Genomic DNA, 18,473 nt, shown 5'->3' with positions numbered 1-18,473 from the left:
CTGTAAATAAACGACTGACGGGAATAACAGGTAAGAAACAGTGATAACGTGTATCTAAGAAAACGAAATTTTGACAGAATTTTTGCCAGATCGCTACAGTACAAAGAGCCCGTTGTACAGTCCCCAGTTAACAGCCGCTAACTTCTATTCTCGGAATCGCGTGGAAAATGCGTTGTATGAGCACCTAACGCCTAACGGGAGAATAAACACGGAATAACTAAACTGGTGATTCTGGCAGTGTCAGTGAAGTTAACTGCAGAGTAAGTGTTGACAATGACAGGAATAGTTACAGAATTAGTGACGACAAGATTGTTTGTTAGAATGAGGAAGGCGAAGAAATGGGAACATGATACACATCATCTGGAAGAATATGACGATTCCTAATTTATATAAAAATTACATACTACTACTACTTTTCGATCTCATGCTTGAGAAATTGGAGCGTATGAATGAAATGTGGAACTATTTCCTAACATAAAACTTTTTGTTTGTAGTAGGCCTTGGTATTTCGTGAATTATATTCTGTCGTGTTACTTATGTAAATGATGTAGATAAAAATGGCCATAGTGCCAGAACAGTCTCGCTTATTTGGCGTGTGTTACAATTGCTGCAATATTAGAAAGGGTTATTTCGTTTTATCTAGCAGACATTGGCGAAATTGGCGTAAGGAAACTGAGAAACCACTCCAGTCTTGGGTACTATTCATATTAACAACTTTCTCAGTATTAGACAACGACATTTTGATTTTTTATGTTAAACGTTTAACGAACTTTGATGAGGTAATAAATAGATTATTTTGCAGAAAAGAGAGCATGCCACTTAAAGCTGTTGAAGAATTAGAGAGAGAGAAAAATGCTGGGACCTAAGGATTGAAGAAATGTATACTGCCTTGCTTGTGTCTTGTCTCTACTGGTTTTATGTTTCTTATATTTAATTTTATCTCACACAAATGAGAAAGTTATTAGCATATGCAATAAAGAGTGCAAATTTTCTGAAGGGTTCTTACTCTAACAGTTACAAACAATCCCACCCAGTATTAATTTGAGGTTTTTATTCTTATTTTTTAATTTTTTAATGGGGGTAGAACGTCACCCCAGCCGACTAGGAGCAGGAGAGGCACCACAGGACGTTTTAATTTCCACAGTCCTGAATATATGTTTGATGGCTTCCATTACCAAGTATACATGTTTGAATTCCACAGAGCAAAATACAGTGCAGTGCAGAAGAAGAATACTGTGTGAAGAGGAGTGGCACTGCACTTTGGCAGACTTAAAACCAAGTAACATGTCTTCCATTTCCTTGAAGATATATGTTTTATACATCAAACACTTCAGAAATGTGTCCACTACAAAATTAACATATTTTTGAAAACTCGATTTTTCTTCAAATTTTTGATGCCCTATGTCAAACGCTTTGCTCCGGTCGGAAATATCGAAGATCCCCGGGGCGTGCGACCTCTGCTGTAGACAAGTCGTGTGAACAGGAAATGACAGTATGATCACGAGCCGGTTAAACTGCTTCAAATTTTTTTGTGTGAGGGCAGTAAAAGCTAAATTTGTTTCTGGTCCCTTTTTCCACTTCTGTACTGGTTTTGAAATATTCTAGTCATCAGACCAACAGTCTTGATGCTATTCATCCATTTGTCGAACATTCATATACTGTGTTTGGTGAAGCTACCCTTTTTTGCGACATCATTCATTTTGCTGCACTGAAATATTAACGTCGGAGGTGTGAACTCACCCGATGCATTCATTGCATATACAGATGTAGTTGTAAGATCCCTTTCTCCGCTTATGCTTCCGCCCACTTGCGTTTGCCTTTTCGGGCAATTACTTTAGGCGGTTTGAGAACTGTGGATAATGTGGTTTTAACCGCGCTATGTATTATGTCAGGAGTAAACTTATGTTCTTCTAGTATTTCCTCATGTTTATCAAAAAACTCAATAACGCGCTCTTTATTGAACCCTTCCCTTAGTGCCAACGATACTGCTTCGGGAACTTTCAAGGACAAAGTGGAGTGATCTTTCATAAGCCTGTAATACCATTTTTTACCGGCTACCTTATTTCCTTTATTGAAGCGATATGGTAGACGATATTTCTCTGCAAGTTGGTAGACAAGTTTCCTTAATTCAGTATTAGTTACTCGGAAGAAACTAGATTCTACATTAGTTGTATACTGTGCTAATTCATATTCCATCTCTGCTGTCATATAATTATGTCTTCAAATATTTGTGTTTTATTTAAATCTTTCAAATGACAACGCAGTGTAGGCTTTGCTATATTATATCTTGTACATGCTTCATTAAATGCAATTTTACCATTCTTGCGTTTCAGTAAAGCTTCGTCCATGTACTCCTGCTTCCACTTATTGTACGCTCTCTTCGTCATATTGATCAGCTGAAACAAACAATTCGCAGTTGATGTGTAACTTCTATCAGCGCCTAAGTCGTACCAGTGCAATGTGACGAATTCTCCATTGGTCCAACGTAGGCAACACGTCTATCGTTTCAAAGCAGAACTTACGGCAAAATCTCAAAGTTTCGTACCGTTTGATTGCGCTTAAACGAGTGGCAGAATACCACAAAAATATACACGAAACTAAACAACTACTTTATTTCTCTGAAATCACTTAAAAATGAGCGAGAGAATGAATTAAAACAAAGAAACTTACTTGTTAATTTTCTTTCTGTCACGATAGCCAGCAGTCCAGTCACTGTTTTTGCTTACTCGCATGACAATTTAGTTTACTTTTACACCAGTTGATGTCGCATTTTGTAAACGTGGGATCAGATATTACTGGGGTACGACTTAGGCTGTAGTGCGACAACACAACTTTAGCCTACTAGTTCCAGCTTGTCTTGTGCCAGGTCTTATGGAGGATCTGATATTCCTCATGGGTAATATTATTCCACCCTACTGACCACTTCCTGCTCATTTTGAAGTCCACTGCTTGTAGAGATTCTGCCAATATGATAGGTGACTGTCTGGATTTTAATCGGCTTATTTTAAGTGCAGGGAAGTCAGAGTAGATTGGAAGCTGAGCAATTTTAATTTATTTTTCATATCGCTTGAGAAGGCCATTATTCTTTGAAGATCTGGTGGCGCCTTGTGGCTTAGTGGTGGTTACCAGTGAAGAGAGGGAGATCTGATGGAAACTGATATGGCCCTCATTGCTGCATTTAGCTGAACATAGATTTTTCTCACATATGAACTACTAAGGCACATTGAAGCACAGTATTCTGTAGCAGAGTAAACGAGTCCTAAGGAAGGACGTCGTAGCGTTGTAGCCTTTGCACCCCATGAAGAACCACTCAGCTTCTGTGTGATGTTATTGCGCTATTTCAACTTTGCTACGGTGTTTTCTTTGTGTTTCTTGAACAAGGTTCTATCGACAGTCACTCATAGATAATTAGGGAAGTCTTAGTAGAGAAGGACTTGACCATTAAAGGTGACACGTAGTTTTGCACTGGGCATTCTGTTATTAAGACGAAACAGCTAACTTCGATCTTCGTTGGATTTGTTATTAATCGGCACTTTTTGAAGTATTCATGCAATGAACTTGGATCTGCAGAGAGCATCTCTTCACCAGCTGAAAAGCAGCAAAATATAATCACTATTGCTTCATGCTGGTGAGTGAGGGCGCTAACTTGTTTCGGTTTTCGGGGTAGAGTTCTGGCGATAGGAAAACACTAGCTGCCCTGGTTCACATGAATAATACTTGAATCATATCCTGCCTCACAATGTGCCCAAATGTTATCAAATAGTACCCAAGTATGCACGCAATGCCGAGCTATGCCGCCAGTGCCAGCCTCTAAATTCGAGACGGAGACCCTTCGCATTACACGATGATGCAGTCAGTCATTAGGTTCCAGAAGCTACAGGCATCCGCCTGAGCAAAAGGTTGTAGGCAGGCTACCTGACGTTTTCACACCACCGAGTTACCCACTCGGTGACTACATCCCGAAGGCGTCCAGTTTTCTGGCGGGATGTGTGTTCGACGCCAGACTGGTAGCTGCCTGGCTACCATTTCGCTGCACTCCAGTGCTCGTGGACCAACTTGTCACTGACCACCATCAAAGGCCACAGAGCGTGGCTCCTGTCAGATAGTGCCGACCTGTTAACATCAGTGGGTGAGGCTGTCTAAGCACAATGTTGCCCAGGCGGTCTACCATCTGGACTTCTATAGCATACTACATCATCCCAGGGCCAATGACCACCACTACAGTGGTGACCACACCTCTGTACCAAACATGAAATTCTAAATCAGTCAGGGATATCTTGCTAGAGGTCCGTAATCAATTCTAGTGAGCACCACAAGAGTCTACTGCAATCATTAGCTCTGGCTTGAGGTCTCGACAGAACGAGTTTGGTGAATGGGCTTTATATTTTTGATGGCTTTTTTGCGTTGTATGGCCATACTGGACCGGACTGAGGCGCATAGGAATTTATGGTTACGGTTTGAGATACCACAGGTGCCTGTGGACTTATCACATTTTAGACGGTGTTGCAGATGGCTCCAATAAATCCGACCCAATCCTCACGCTAGTGGATCCAGCGCTCATTATATGCGGAAATACGTCTATTGGGTGTTCAGCAATGCAGAGGTTTACGACGGACATCCATGACACTCGCATAGACTTAGACATACAGAAAAATAGAACAAATGCACTGCATTTGTAGAATATATGGTTTTGAGTCACTGGGTGCATTCAAGTACAGTACTATACTGTCCGACTAATGTGCTGTTCTGTACTGTACACAAGAATAATACTCACGAAGGACTGCCTCCATCCTGCCAACAGGCATCTAGCACACAAAATAGCGGAATTGGGATGATAATGTGCTGTCATCGTGGCTCTTTCCCCCCTACGGGTCCAGGGATTAGAATAGGCCCGAGGCATTCCTTCCTGTCATAAGAAGCGACTAAAAGGAGTCTCACAGGTTTCAGCCTTTATATGATGGTCCCCTGCAGGGTTTGACATCAATTTTTTCAATTTTTTCCGAAGAGCGAGCCAATTGGGGAAGGGCGCCTTACATGGTGCATTGTGTCCGTCATACCTTGAGATCTTTAGCCCACTTTCTTGTTGTTGCACTGCAGTCCAGCTCATTCTCCATCTCTTGGGGGAGGACCCCTTCCTGGGTGCATTTTCCACCATGCACTATGCTGTGTCGCTTTTTGCGCCGACGACGACTATGGACTCCTTTGCACCTCAAATCCAGCACGGTAGCCACTCTTCTGTGGTGGGGCCGCCATGTACTCTGTTGGTTGTAGCCCCCTGACAACACAGGGATTGCTCTGCTGATGCCTGCACCGTTAACTACCCACCTATGCCAAGGAGTAGATGCCCGTCATCCTAGGGCATCGGGACTCCCAGCAATGGCCATCCTGCCAAGTGGCCTTTGCTGCGGCTGGGTGGCGCCCGTGGGGAGGGCTCCTGGCCAGAGTAGGTGGCATCAGGGTGGATGATGCGCGATGAAGCATACCACGTCATCACTTGCTGGTGATCAAACACCAGCAGTCTCGAAGCATTCGAAGTCTCAGTGCAATGCAAGAAAGTACAACCCTAAATCATTCCCCTCCCTGCCCACACCATGGGAGGAACGTCAGGCTAAGGATGGCAGCGAACCTTATTCACCATGGTACCTTGTATCTACGAGAACTGATGGAGACTCCTTTTTTTGTTGAAGCCACAGTTTTTTATAGAGCATTTAGAGAACAAATTTGAGGATGTGCAGGGCTTGTCCAAAATGCGATCAGGGTCGGTCTTGAAAAAACAGCATTCTCTGCCCAGTCACGGACATTACTTGCTTGAAATGAGTTGGGGGATATTTCTATTACCACAACGCCACATAAGAGCTTCAATCTGGTCCAGGGTATTATCTTCCACAGGGACCTTCTTTTACAGTCTGACGATGACCTGCACAACAATTTAGAGTGGCGAGGTGTTCAGTTCGTGTGGTGCGTCCATTGGGGTCTGAGGGATAATAGAGTTGCTACCAGTGGCTTCATCTTGGCCTTTGAGGGTGACACCTTACCCAAGAAGGTCAACGTGAAGGTCTACTGCTGTGATGCCAAGCCATATATCCCTCCCCCGATGTGATGCTTTAAGTACTGGAAGTTTGGGCCTATGTCTTCCCGTTGTACTTCCAGCATGACATGTTGAGATTGTGGGCGTCCATCACTTCCCAATAATCCATGTGCCCCACGTCCCATCTGTGTCAACTGCAGAGAGCATCATTCACCTCGCTCACCAGACTGCAGCATTTTACAGAAAGAGAGGAAAATCATGGAATAAAAGACCTTGGACCGACTGACCTACACTGACGCTAAGAGAAAATATGAGCGCCTACACCCTGTGGCTATGACCTCCTCATATGCTGCTGCTACGAGTACAGTTATAGCCCATCAGTTCCACAAATTCCAGTCGGCTCTCAGAGCCAGGAGACTATACCTGCCCCCTTGATGGTGGTGGTGTTGGGGGGGGGGGGGTGCACTTCCCCACCTGTTGCTCCCGCACCACCTACCTTGGGAACACTGCCCCCTCCCCCAACCGTTGGGGACACCAGTCCCCACTTCTCAGCTGGAGAAGTGTAAGTCTTCTTTGGCTCCTCTCTTTTTGGAGAATCACCTGTGACCAGCTTTGCGCAAGAAGCGGCGACACTTTCTGCGCAACTCACCCATCATTTTGCATGACAATGCACATGCGCATACAGTGCAAGCTGTGACTGCTCTGTTCTGTCAATGGGACCGGGAAGTACTGTACCATACACCATACTCCCCAGACTTAAGTCCTTGTGACTCTGATTTGATTCCAAAGATGAAGGAACCACTTCGTGGCAGTCACTTCAGAGCTGTTCCAGAGATTCAGCAGCCAGTAGACCGCTCCATTCGCACCATCAACAGAATAGACTTTGCTAACGGTATACTACGCCCTGCACATTGCTGGCAATGGGCACTACACAACGCTGGTGACTGCTTTGAAGGACAGTAACAGGTGCAAACATGTAACTCTTTTGTATCGGTTCTGAATAAATAGTTTCTGCTATTTAAGTTCCAACTTACATATAATCATGTAGCCAAGGACCGCATCCATAGACCCCTACATGAGGAGTGGAAAGCACAGATAATGAAGCACATGAGAAGAAGAGTACTTTTATGCAAATAATGGTGATGCAGTGAGTTGGACTGAAGTTGCTATCACAACTCATGCACATAGTCATTATGCTGGAACTGTAAGCCATTTTTGAAAATTCCAGTCAAGTTTCCATACTGTAAGAGATGATATGTTCATCTACTCCAGTGTAAGTATCTGTGTTTGTGTTCATTTGGTGAGATGCTGGTGCTGAACAGGGAGGAGCTAATAATTGTATTGCCCATAAGCATGCAGCTGAGGACTGTTTCCATAGCCCCCTGAGTGAAAATTAGAAATGAAAGATAATGGAGGAATATATGAAGCAGAATTCTTTTCAGCAAACAATGGCGATGCAGCAGGATGGATTGAAGATGCGTGTCACAATTCACATGGATAGATGCTTTTGCTGGAACTGTCTATCTTTTTTGACACGGCCTGAAATGGCTGGTCAATATGTCTAAGAGACGAAAGTGTGATCTTCAACAACCCCAGACCAACTGAGCCAGTTCACAATATTACCACCAAGGACACCTGTAATATGTTTCTCCCATCACCACATACCTCAGAAACCGATAGGAATGTAGCATTCCTTCCCCTTCCCAGCTGAAGGGATGTAAGGTGGATGGGTAGCCAGCCAGTGTCAGTCACAGTCAGTCAGACAGTCAGTGGAAGACGAATCGTGAAGCACCAATATTGAGCGAGATCATCATTACCAATGCAGAAGATGGAGAGAAGTAAGTGCTCTTTGTTTGGCTCCATGTGTGTGTCTCTTCCTTTTTCTGTAGTAGAAGTTCTTATCATGGTTCTCCTTTGTTCACCAGTGATATCGTTCAGTCTGTTGGAATTTACTCCAGCAATCGCAAGCTCGAACCTGCTGGGACCTGCAGCACCACCAGTGGCTGCAGTGATAACCAGCTTGACAGGACCTGCACCACAAGTGGCAGTGGTGACAGACCCTGTAAAGAAACTAGCCAGCATGTTGGAGCGCGACAACGAGCTATTATTATCGATCCTACTCTTCGATTTGTATAACACGGACACCCAGCCAGTCCCTGACCCCCAGAGGAAGTGGGCTGAGTGTCCTACACCACACGGTGCAGGTCAGTACTGGTCTCTGCCATACACACCACCCCAGAATATACTGGTGATTCTGCAAGCACAGAGTGTGGATGTGGTGAATGAGAGGCTGCCAATCCCCTCAGTGTTCTAATGCTATTCACTTAAAGTTATAATTTTACAGCTAGCACTTCAAAGCGCTTAAATATTGGCAATGGAAGCGTCGGTGTACAGTGACTGGTGTGTTATGTTAGAGACTGAAAATGCATTGAGAAGTTTTAAAGCCTGGTTTACAGAGTTCGAATGGAATGAACTGTGTAGTGCAGAACCCCACATCAGTCAAAAGATGACCACCAAGTACTATCTTTCCCATTCTCCCCTGGACATTTACTGTGCAGGCCTGACATTATCACATCACTGTACGACAGTGCTGCACTCATACTGAGATTGGGTGGTTGGTCCATTTATTTACAGCACTCCACCATTACAAACTTGGTCAGCCTACCGATGGCACTATCGGCTGTGTTGGGAAGACGGAACATATGGTTGCCTTGTGTTCAAACTGTGTATAAAGACGTTGTGAACTATTTCTGTGTGAATACCATGCACAATGATGGTTTAGAAGAGTATGTCAATATGGTGCCAATAGAAGCTAATAGACTGGCAATAAGTTTAAGAGAAATACATCCTGAATTCGGTGCTTACATGAAAGCTTTGTTTTCTAAATACTGTACGTGTGTGAAGAAAGAACCAACTGATTTTTTTCGATGTACCACAAGATTATTGAATAAAAGTGTGTGTCAAACTGTGTATGTGCTTTTTTATTTGTTTCATACTTCTTCTAATACCAAAAGTGCAATAGCTGCTATTTTCACTGCAACACCTATAATCCCACAACAGCAGAAAATTATTTCAATCGTATCATCACTAGTCATTGTCAAACTGAATGATGGACTAGCCTTTCACATACACTCTGTGTACCTATTGTAGCTCAGTTGATTAAGTCACTGAGCTATAGTGGTTACATGTTTTTACTATAAAAGCCCTTTGCACAACAAAACCTTATGTAGTTGGTGCCATGACAGGCTGGGTGAAGCATCTTCGACATAGACTTTGTTGCAAGGGACCAGTCCTGTGATGATGTGGAAGAAGATAAGAAGAAGAAGAAGAAGAAGAATGGGATACTCGTTCCTGATAATATACGAGCTATCCAACTGTGGCAAGACAAATGTACTCATGACACTGCTAACACACCCAGATGAAGTCTGCTTTGAGCATGTCTGTATTTTTTCAAAAACACTATTTCAGCCTAAGTATCAGCTGCTGCAGAAGATACTCCAGGACATAGATGGTGTAACAAGCAGGACATTCAGTCAAAGCACTCAAATTCCCCAGCCAGAAAAAGTAAAGCCAAACACAGTGCTCATGTTTAATGATGTTGTTGCATGGAAAACCAGGATTAAATTCTACAATATTTATGTTTTGGTTGTCATATAGGTGTTGGCATATTTTATCTGAGCCAAACAATTCCAGAATCCCTAAACAGTAGGTGAGGGTGATGCAAACCTCATTATAGCTTTCAAACAAGACAATTTGAATTTATAGCACATTTGCCAGGTGCACGTAGGAAGCGACATGTCATTCAATGTGTATGAGAAGATATGCACAGACTGCTTGAATCACATACAGTATGGGGCCCTCGTTACTGATAAAACAAGAAAACTGAATGATGCTAGGTATAGCTGAAACTTTCAGGAATTTCTTTATACAGGGTGTCCCAGCTATCTTGTGCACCCAAAATGTCTCTGGAACAATAACAGCTATTGGAAAACGACTTACACCGGTATCAATGTAGGGCTGGGGCCCATGAATGTACATATTTGGAAACATTCTAAAACAAAAGCATATGTGTTTTTTAACACAAACTTATGTTTTTTTAAATGGACCTCCTATTTTTTTTTCTTCAGCAATCCATAGCATGACAAAGCACATACACAATGGCATTGATTGCATCGCAATATTCCCATTACAACCCGAGATATTAAGACGCGAAGTTGACGCTTGAAACACCCGACATGCGCTGCTAGCGCACGTCCTGAGGCTCAGGCGTGAACCCCATGCTGCCCGTAATCGCGATGTGATTGACATGCGTAATCACACTTCCATACTTATCAAGAGGTCCGAAACGAATAATACGGTCTGCTGCCATCAACTCTCATAAGCACATGTCATACAGCTCAACGTCTTAACGCAACGAAATTGTTGCAAGCGAAAGAGATAGTTCAGGATTTACTAGCTTAGGATGGGCTCTGACCTTTTGACAGCAACTGGTCCCCCCTCATTCACCTGGTGCCTAAGAAAGACGGTTCGCTCCGCATGTGCAGCGACTACAGGTCCCTTAATGCTAGAACTACAATAGACAACTATCCGACTCTTCATTAACAAGATCTCACGCAGTTACTGCTTGGCTCGAAGCTCTTTTCTGTATTGGTCTGTGTGAAGGCGTATCACCAAATTCCGATGCTCGCACTGGACAGTCCGAAAACAGCAATCATTACTCCTTTCAGCCTTTTCGAATACTGCTTCATGCCATGTGGTTTAAAAAACGCTGCTCAAATGTGGCAACATTTCATTGATTCGATTTTGCTACCACTTCCTTTCGCTTTTGCGTATTTGGATGACATACTTATCTTTCACTCGTCTGCGGAGGAACACAAATTTCACCTTGATGCAGTTCGTGCGGCTCTTGTGGCCAACGGCGTGGTTATTAACGTAAAAAAATCGCAGCTCTGTTCAGCATCTGTTACTTTCCTTGGCCATACGGTCTCGGCCGACGGCCTCCGCCCAACTGAGTTGCGAATCGCGAACGTCCTCACTCTTCCTCTCCCCGAGGAGTACGCACAACTACACCGTTTCCTAGGGATGGTGAACTTTTATCGGCGACATATACTGGAAAGATTAAATTGGACTGGACTAGGTCCATGCTGGACGCTTTCGACAATTTGAAATCGGCCATCACGCAGGCTATCACTCTCGCGCACCCCGAACCTGAGGCACGGATTTCTGTCACTACCAACGCTAACGAGGTGGCAATAGGTGCTGTCCTCCAACAGCACACTGCAGACTCAACGCAGCCACTGCATTTCTTCTCAAAAAAGCTTAAGAGGAGTCAGTGTTATGAGGCAGTCAAACATTTCACGAGCGACGTCGAAGGACGCAGTTTCACCACCTATTCTGATCATAAACCTCTTGTTGACGCGATCTGCAACCCGGCGAAAGATCTCCCACCACACTGCTTCCGGCTCATGGACTTTATTTGCCAACATTCTTTGGACACTTGTTACATCCAAAGTGCGGGAAACATAGTTGCCGACCACCTCTCCTGCATTTCAATGATCTCCGCCCCGTTGAACCTAGAGGAACTGGCGTGACTTTAGGCCAAAGACGCGGACACACAACGTCTGCTCTCGGACGATGGTTCTTCGTTCATGATAAAACCCATTGCCTTGCACGGGTTATCAATTCCAATCATCTGTGACGTTTCTACTGGTTTGCCCCGCTCCTTGATGCCTTCCCGCCTTCGGCGCGGGATTTTCGATGCGTTACATAATGTTGCTCACCCCAGAATGTGGGCAACAACACGCCTCGTAACCGAACGTTTCATCTGACTGGGCGTGCGGCACGATTGCCGCTCATTGTCATGCACTTGCGTTCCTTGTCAACGGAGCAAAGTGAGCAGACATATGCAGCCTCCTTTACGACAGTTCGACATCCCCAGGGGCTGCCTGCACCACATCCACAGTGACGTGGTCAGTCCTCTCTCCCCTACCGAGGGATACAAATACATCCTTTCCATGATCGACCGCATCACCTGATGGGCTGAGGCGGCACCCATAGTGGACATTACAACTGAGACAATCGCTTGCGCGTACATTTCAGCATTGGTGGCTAGATTCAGTTGCCCCCTCCCACTGACCATGGACCAGGGCCATGTGACGTATAATTTTATATGTATATAAATTTTCGGTGCCTACAGTGTCATGTCTTTCAGAGTGACACAAATTTTTATTTTTAAAGGGGATCACTTAAGACTATTTCCATGTGTTCGCCCCTCAAATTTCTCCTTCGTATCACAAAATTGTCGTCTGATGTAGTACAAACTGAAAAAATATATTCCTTTTAAAGCAGAGTTTCGTATATAATTTAGATTCAAAACCTTACACCTGTGTCACAGAACAAATCCTACATCGAGAATACGTTACACAACTTTAAGGGAAGAAATGCTTCCGATAATTATTACAGTATTAAAGAACATCAAAATATGAACAGGCTGAAATGAACAAACAGTACAGGAGACTATGTTAATCAATACAACTGTAAAAAGCTAAGGAGCATATTATTAGCAAAATGAGAAATATGCAAAAGTGAAATGCCAAAATGAGCACTTCTCAATTGGGAGTAAATTAAAACAATCAGAATGGCTGAAAGAGAGCACAATAACATGAGCCATAAACCAATAAGAGCTAAGCAACTAAGCAAATAAGAGAATAGGCAAAAATGAGATGCCAACAAAATGAGAGCTGGCCGACCTCCGTCGGTACTTATATACGGTTGCGCTCGTGGCGGCACCTCGCGGCCCGTACGAAGCACGCGCGCCTGCGATCGCAATGCACTCTAGCGCTCGCGGTGGCGTCTAGCGGCTCGTACGCAAGTTGTGCGATGGCTGTCGCAGGTCGACCCTTAATCTATGATGTTACAGCCACCAGTTCGAGTCGTCGCTTTTTGCTCTCCTGCGTGAGTTTTGCAAGGCGGCGAATTTCACACGACTAGTCGAGCGATGGCACAGGCCATTAAAAGCTGCACTCATGTGCCACAGCGGGCTTTGGTCTGATGCTCTGTCGTGGGTATTGCTGGGAATCTGCTCTGTGCACAAGAACGACCCCAATGCTTCATTGGCGGAGGTCTTGTATGGCCAGATTCGTCGCGGACACTTCTCTGACAGACGCTACCAACCTGACGGCTCTTGTTGAACGAGTGCTTGCTCACGTGGCCTGCCTTTGCCCACCTCTACCTCGAGTGCACGCCACACCACATATTTTTGTTCATAAGGATTTGAATTCTTTCTATCTTGTCATGTTGTGGGATGACTCTGTTCGTGCAGTTCTGCAACCTCTGCACTCCATCCTGCACTGCGTATTATGCCGCGGGGTAAATACATTCGTTATTCTGCTCAATGGCTGCCCAAGTATAGTTTTGGTACAATGTATAAAGCCTGCATGGTCCCTCCTCACCACTCCCTGCCAAGCTGCCTCGGCCAACGCCTCACCTGCCATCGCCACCTCCGCGGCCCCCATCGACTCTCCATCGCCTGCACAGCTACCTGCAGCGCGAGACCATGACGACGACGTGCCTGAGACACACGCTTCGTGTGCCAGACGCAGCCTCCGCCCTCTACGCTGGCATGAAGATTTTTTTGTGGATGTGTGCTAGCTTCGCCCAGCCATGCTCGGCACTGCCAGGGGGGAGGGGGGGGGGGGCTCTGTGGCGTCTCTGACGCCATGTGACACGTCTTTCATTGTTCTCTTTGACTTTGCTTTCTGTCTTTGTCTCTTGCACCGTGTTTGACGTTCACTTCTGTATTCGCTCTGTTCAGTGCCGAAATAAATTTACATTTTGATTCTAAAAGTGTGGTATTACGCTCCTATGCTACGTAATACCCACAAGCCTATTACCTATCCTACCGGATAGACGGCTCACAAATACAAATATGCTGAAGATTGTTAAGGAAAAGTTAGTCATTCCAAGATTCCATGATGTGTTTATGCAGGATATGTTACCAAAGACTATGTGTAATTGTGTATTTAGATATTGCCAGGGGGGTCAGGTACTCACTGGGTGGCGTATGTTAAGAAAAATAAAAGTAACGCCTACTATTTAGACTCATTTGGAGACATACAGCCACCAGAAGAGTTACTACGACACTTCACTGACAGAAGATGTGTGTTCTACAATTTTCATCGCTACTTGTGTGGGCATCTGTACACCTTGCTCCAATATGAGATGCATTGAGCATCCACCCATTACTTGGGGTTCAGATGGAGTGTCATATACTCTGGCTTTAAAAGATCAATCGTCAGTATTATGCGCGAATTACTTCCTACTGATCGATTTAAGTAACTGAGACTGGAGTATTGTGCTGATTGGACTGGAGACTTAAAACAGCATTCCGAATGCCACAGAGGCTAACAGTAAACTACATCTGGAAATTAATGATGCAAAAGAAATTGTGGAAACAGAACCTGGTGCATACAATATTGACGATTCAAACGGAGTCTTAAAACTGGAAAAGAGATTGCGCTACATGCAAACATCAAGACACTTAAATCTGAAATAAAGACGATTGCAATGACTGACTTTATCCAGAAAGGTTCTATAGGATGGGTACTCAGTTTCACTAAAGGATAGTTTTTGAAGAAGGATCCATATAAATTCTACAGATATGATCAGTCACTGGATACAATTCCTGTCAGTACAATAAGTATCGAGTAGAACATTGCAACAAACTCTTATCTCAACAAAAGACTGATTCATACAATTTACGGATTCTTCCCATCAGTGGGAGTAGGGTATAAGATCATTGAGACACCTACCAATGATATTTACCTCCCAGTTACAGTTCGGGCATTGAACTATTTGGTGCTGCGTATTGTGGATCAGGAGAATCAACTAGTTAACTATCGTGGCAAGGAAATTGTATGGCTACATCTAAAGTGGAACCAGCAGTGACCTTGAACGTGCAGAGAGCCAGAAGTGTGGCGGCGGCCTCAACCAGCCAGGCAGGACCTGTTGGAGGCAGAAGCAATGACGGCATACTTTCTGGACTGGAAGTGTAGGCAGTGGGCTTCAAGCAGTCAGGGATCGCAGCAGCCCTATATTGTCAACAAAGACAGGCTGGCCTTATGTATAAAACCAATGTATACAATGCACAATGTGGCACTTCACAACAGAACAGAGAGGTGATAACAGGCGCAAAGTATGAATTACTTAGATCAGTTGGACTGAAGCCACATAATGACATCATTCGATATTACTAGCCCAGTGGAATACAATAAGTGTATCACATGACAGGAATACTTCTCTCATAAACCTTATGTATCAACCATGTTTAACAAGAACAGTGAAATTAGGATTGTCATCCAGCAGGAAGATGCTTTAACCATCCCATTCAAGAGATTCACATATCTTGATGGATCTTTTATGAAAAGGTATGGTACTGCTGCAGTGGCATCCAACTTACACATAATGCTTTATCATTCCTGTTTCATGAGATAGGATATGAACAAGAGATTTATGGCATGTATACTTTTAAATTGCTTATGGTGTACTTTGAGGACATGCATTAAATTATTCTGGATGCTTAACAGGAACATATTCTGGTACAGAGTGCAACAGATAACAACTCATACATTCAAGGAGCTCAAGAGGACAATGAGATCATCATAAATAAAATTATGTGGAAAATGCAACACTCAACTGTATCAGACGAGCAGCGTTTGAAGCTTTTAAATATTCTAAATGCCAATGTATTTCTACCTTTATTTTTCAGTTCATGGGGGGTTTTCGAGTACACAGTGTTATTTAGGAATTGAATTTGAATGTTCAGCAAATTTCCCAGTATGCTCTGGTTCTACATGACTGTATGATTAACTATTGACTACTCACCACTGTTGTGCAACAAATTATATAAATGAACAGGTGCTGCACCATTCTGAGATCATACCACAATGGCATCTCAAGGTGTGAACATCATTCCAGCGGTTCTAGGCGCTTCAGTCCAGAACCACACAGCTGCTACGGTCACAGGTTCGAATCCTGCCTCGGGCATGGATGTGTATGATGTCCTTAGGTTAGTTAGGTTTAAGTATTTCTAAATCTAGGGGACTGATGACCATAGATGTTAAGTCCCATAGTGCTTAGAGCCATTTTTGAACATCATTCCAGACACCTAGGGTGTCTATGATGATGAGCATAGACAATTCATACTTAAAAATGTTTCATTCATCGCATACATAGAAGGTGACACAATAATAGAGACATTCTCAACAAACATGGCATCATGGAGATCTTTCAAGGATGTGAAGTGCACTAAAACACAGAGGAGTCAGAGTGGTTAACTTGTTTCTACCACGGAATTCAATGGGATGATTGTGGCACACACAGTAAACGTATGGTGATGTCACTTGATTATTAAACCACACGGATACCTTCATATACATCAAAGGCAAGGAGAAGATCACATCGATGCGTCAAATCTTCACGTTTGCTGCTGTTCAAGACCTGAAATTCTACGGGTGTCCTGCTCTCCATCAACTCAAGACGAAGAAGAACGTGTATGGTAATAGTGTTGTGTCTGCATATGAAAACGTAAAACTTCTTTTAAGTTGAATGTGAAATAAATTAATTTTTACCTTCTTGTATGTGTGTACATTTATTTACTGATTTACCGTATTCCCATTTTGATAGTTACATAGTACACAGTTTTGCCCAGATACAATATCTGTTGTCTTCTTCAAGCACAGATGTTGTAATTTTTGGACATGTTTGTTATATGTCTTTGGAAGTGGAAACAGTCACGTGCATCCTGCTCCGCTGAGCCAGTCTGTGCTGCATGATAGTCATAATCCCACAAAAACCATTATATATATTTTGTTATCATATGTGTTAAACTTCACCTTCATGTTCAAACTATTTTTTTTGTAAATAACAACAACAAAGATATACAGTAGTGGATTTTTTCGTTTGTTCAATTTTCATAGATACAATCTGATTATTTTTGTAAATAACAACAAAGATAAATTGTAATGAATTTTTTCATTTATTCAGTTGGCACAGATACAATCTGATTCTTGAGAAACATACAGCTTGATTCTCGAGATTAAAATTCAGTTCTTGAAATTCAAATATGAATCTTTTCCACGTAATACTTTTTTCAACAAATAAAATAATTGAAATATTTACAATATTCAGACACATATATAAATCTACACTAAGAACAAATGTAGAGATACTTTTATTCTTACACCACAACACTCCCAGTAGTAGCAGTTACATGGATGAACAACAATAATTATGGTGAACTGTGAAATATTACACTTAAAAACTAACCTGACTTAGACAGCTAGCCACGGTGAAACTTAAAAACTGTCCTATTTAAAATGTGCATGGCATACACACACACACACTTGTGCACACACACGCACACACACATGCACACATGTGCGCACACAATACACTGTGAGATCAAAAGTATTCGGACAGCTGGCTGCAAATGACTCACAAATTCGTGGCGCCCTCCATTGGTAATGCTGGAATTCAGTATGGTGTTGGCCCATCCTTAGCCTTAATGACAGCTTCCACTCTCACAGGCATAAGTTCAATCAGGTGCTGGAAGGTTTCTTGGGGAATGGCAGTGCATTCTTCACGGAATGCAGCACTGAGGAGAGGTATCGATGTCGGTCAATGAGGCCTGGCACGAAGTCGGAGTTCCAAAATATCCCACAGATATTCTATGGGATTCAGGTCAGGACTCTGTGCAGGACAGTCCATTACAGAGATGTTATTGACATGTAACCACTCTGCCACAGGCCGTGCATTATGAATAGGTGCTCAATTGTGCTGAAAGATGCAATCGTCAACCCCAAATTGCTCTTCACAAGTGGGAAGCAAGAAGATGCTTAAAACATCAATGTAGGCCTGTGCTGTGATAGTGCCACACAAAACAACAAGGGGTGCAAGCTCCCTCCATGGAAAACACGACCACACAACAACACCACTACCTCCAAATTTTACTGTCCGCACTACACACGCTGGCAGATGACATTCACCTGGCATTCACCATACCCACACACAGTCGTTGGATCGCCACATTGTATACCACAATTCGTCACTCCACACAACGTTTTTCCACTGTTAAATTGTCCAATGTTTACACTCCTTACACCAAATGAGACATCGTTTGGCATTTACCGGCATGCTGTGTGGCCTGGCTTACGAGCAGCTGCTCCACCATGAAATCCAAGTTTTCTCACCTCCCACCTAACTGTCATAGTACTTGCAGTGGATCCTGATGCAGTTTGGAATTCCTGTGTGATCGTCTGGATAGATGTCTGCCTATTACACATTACAACCCTCTTCAACTATCAGTGGCCTCTGTCAGTCAACAGATGCGGTCGGCCTGTATGCTTTTGTGCTGTAGGTGTCCCTTCACACTCCCACTTTGCTATCA

The sequence above is a fragment of the Schistocerca americana genome, chromosome X (assembly GCF_021461395.2).
Source record: "Schistocerca americana isolate TAMUIC-IGC-003095 chromosome X, iqSchAmer2.1, whole genome shotgun sequence".
Taxonomy (NCBI): Eukaryota; Metazoa; Arthropoda; class Insecta; order Orthoptera; family Acrididae; genus Schistocerca; species Schistocerca americana.
The sequence above is the reverse complement of the archived record's forward strand: the minus strand, read 5'-3'. Positions refer to the sequence as shown.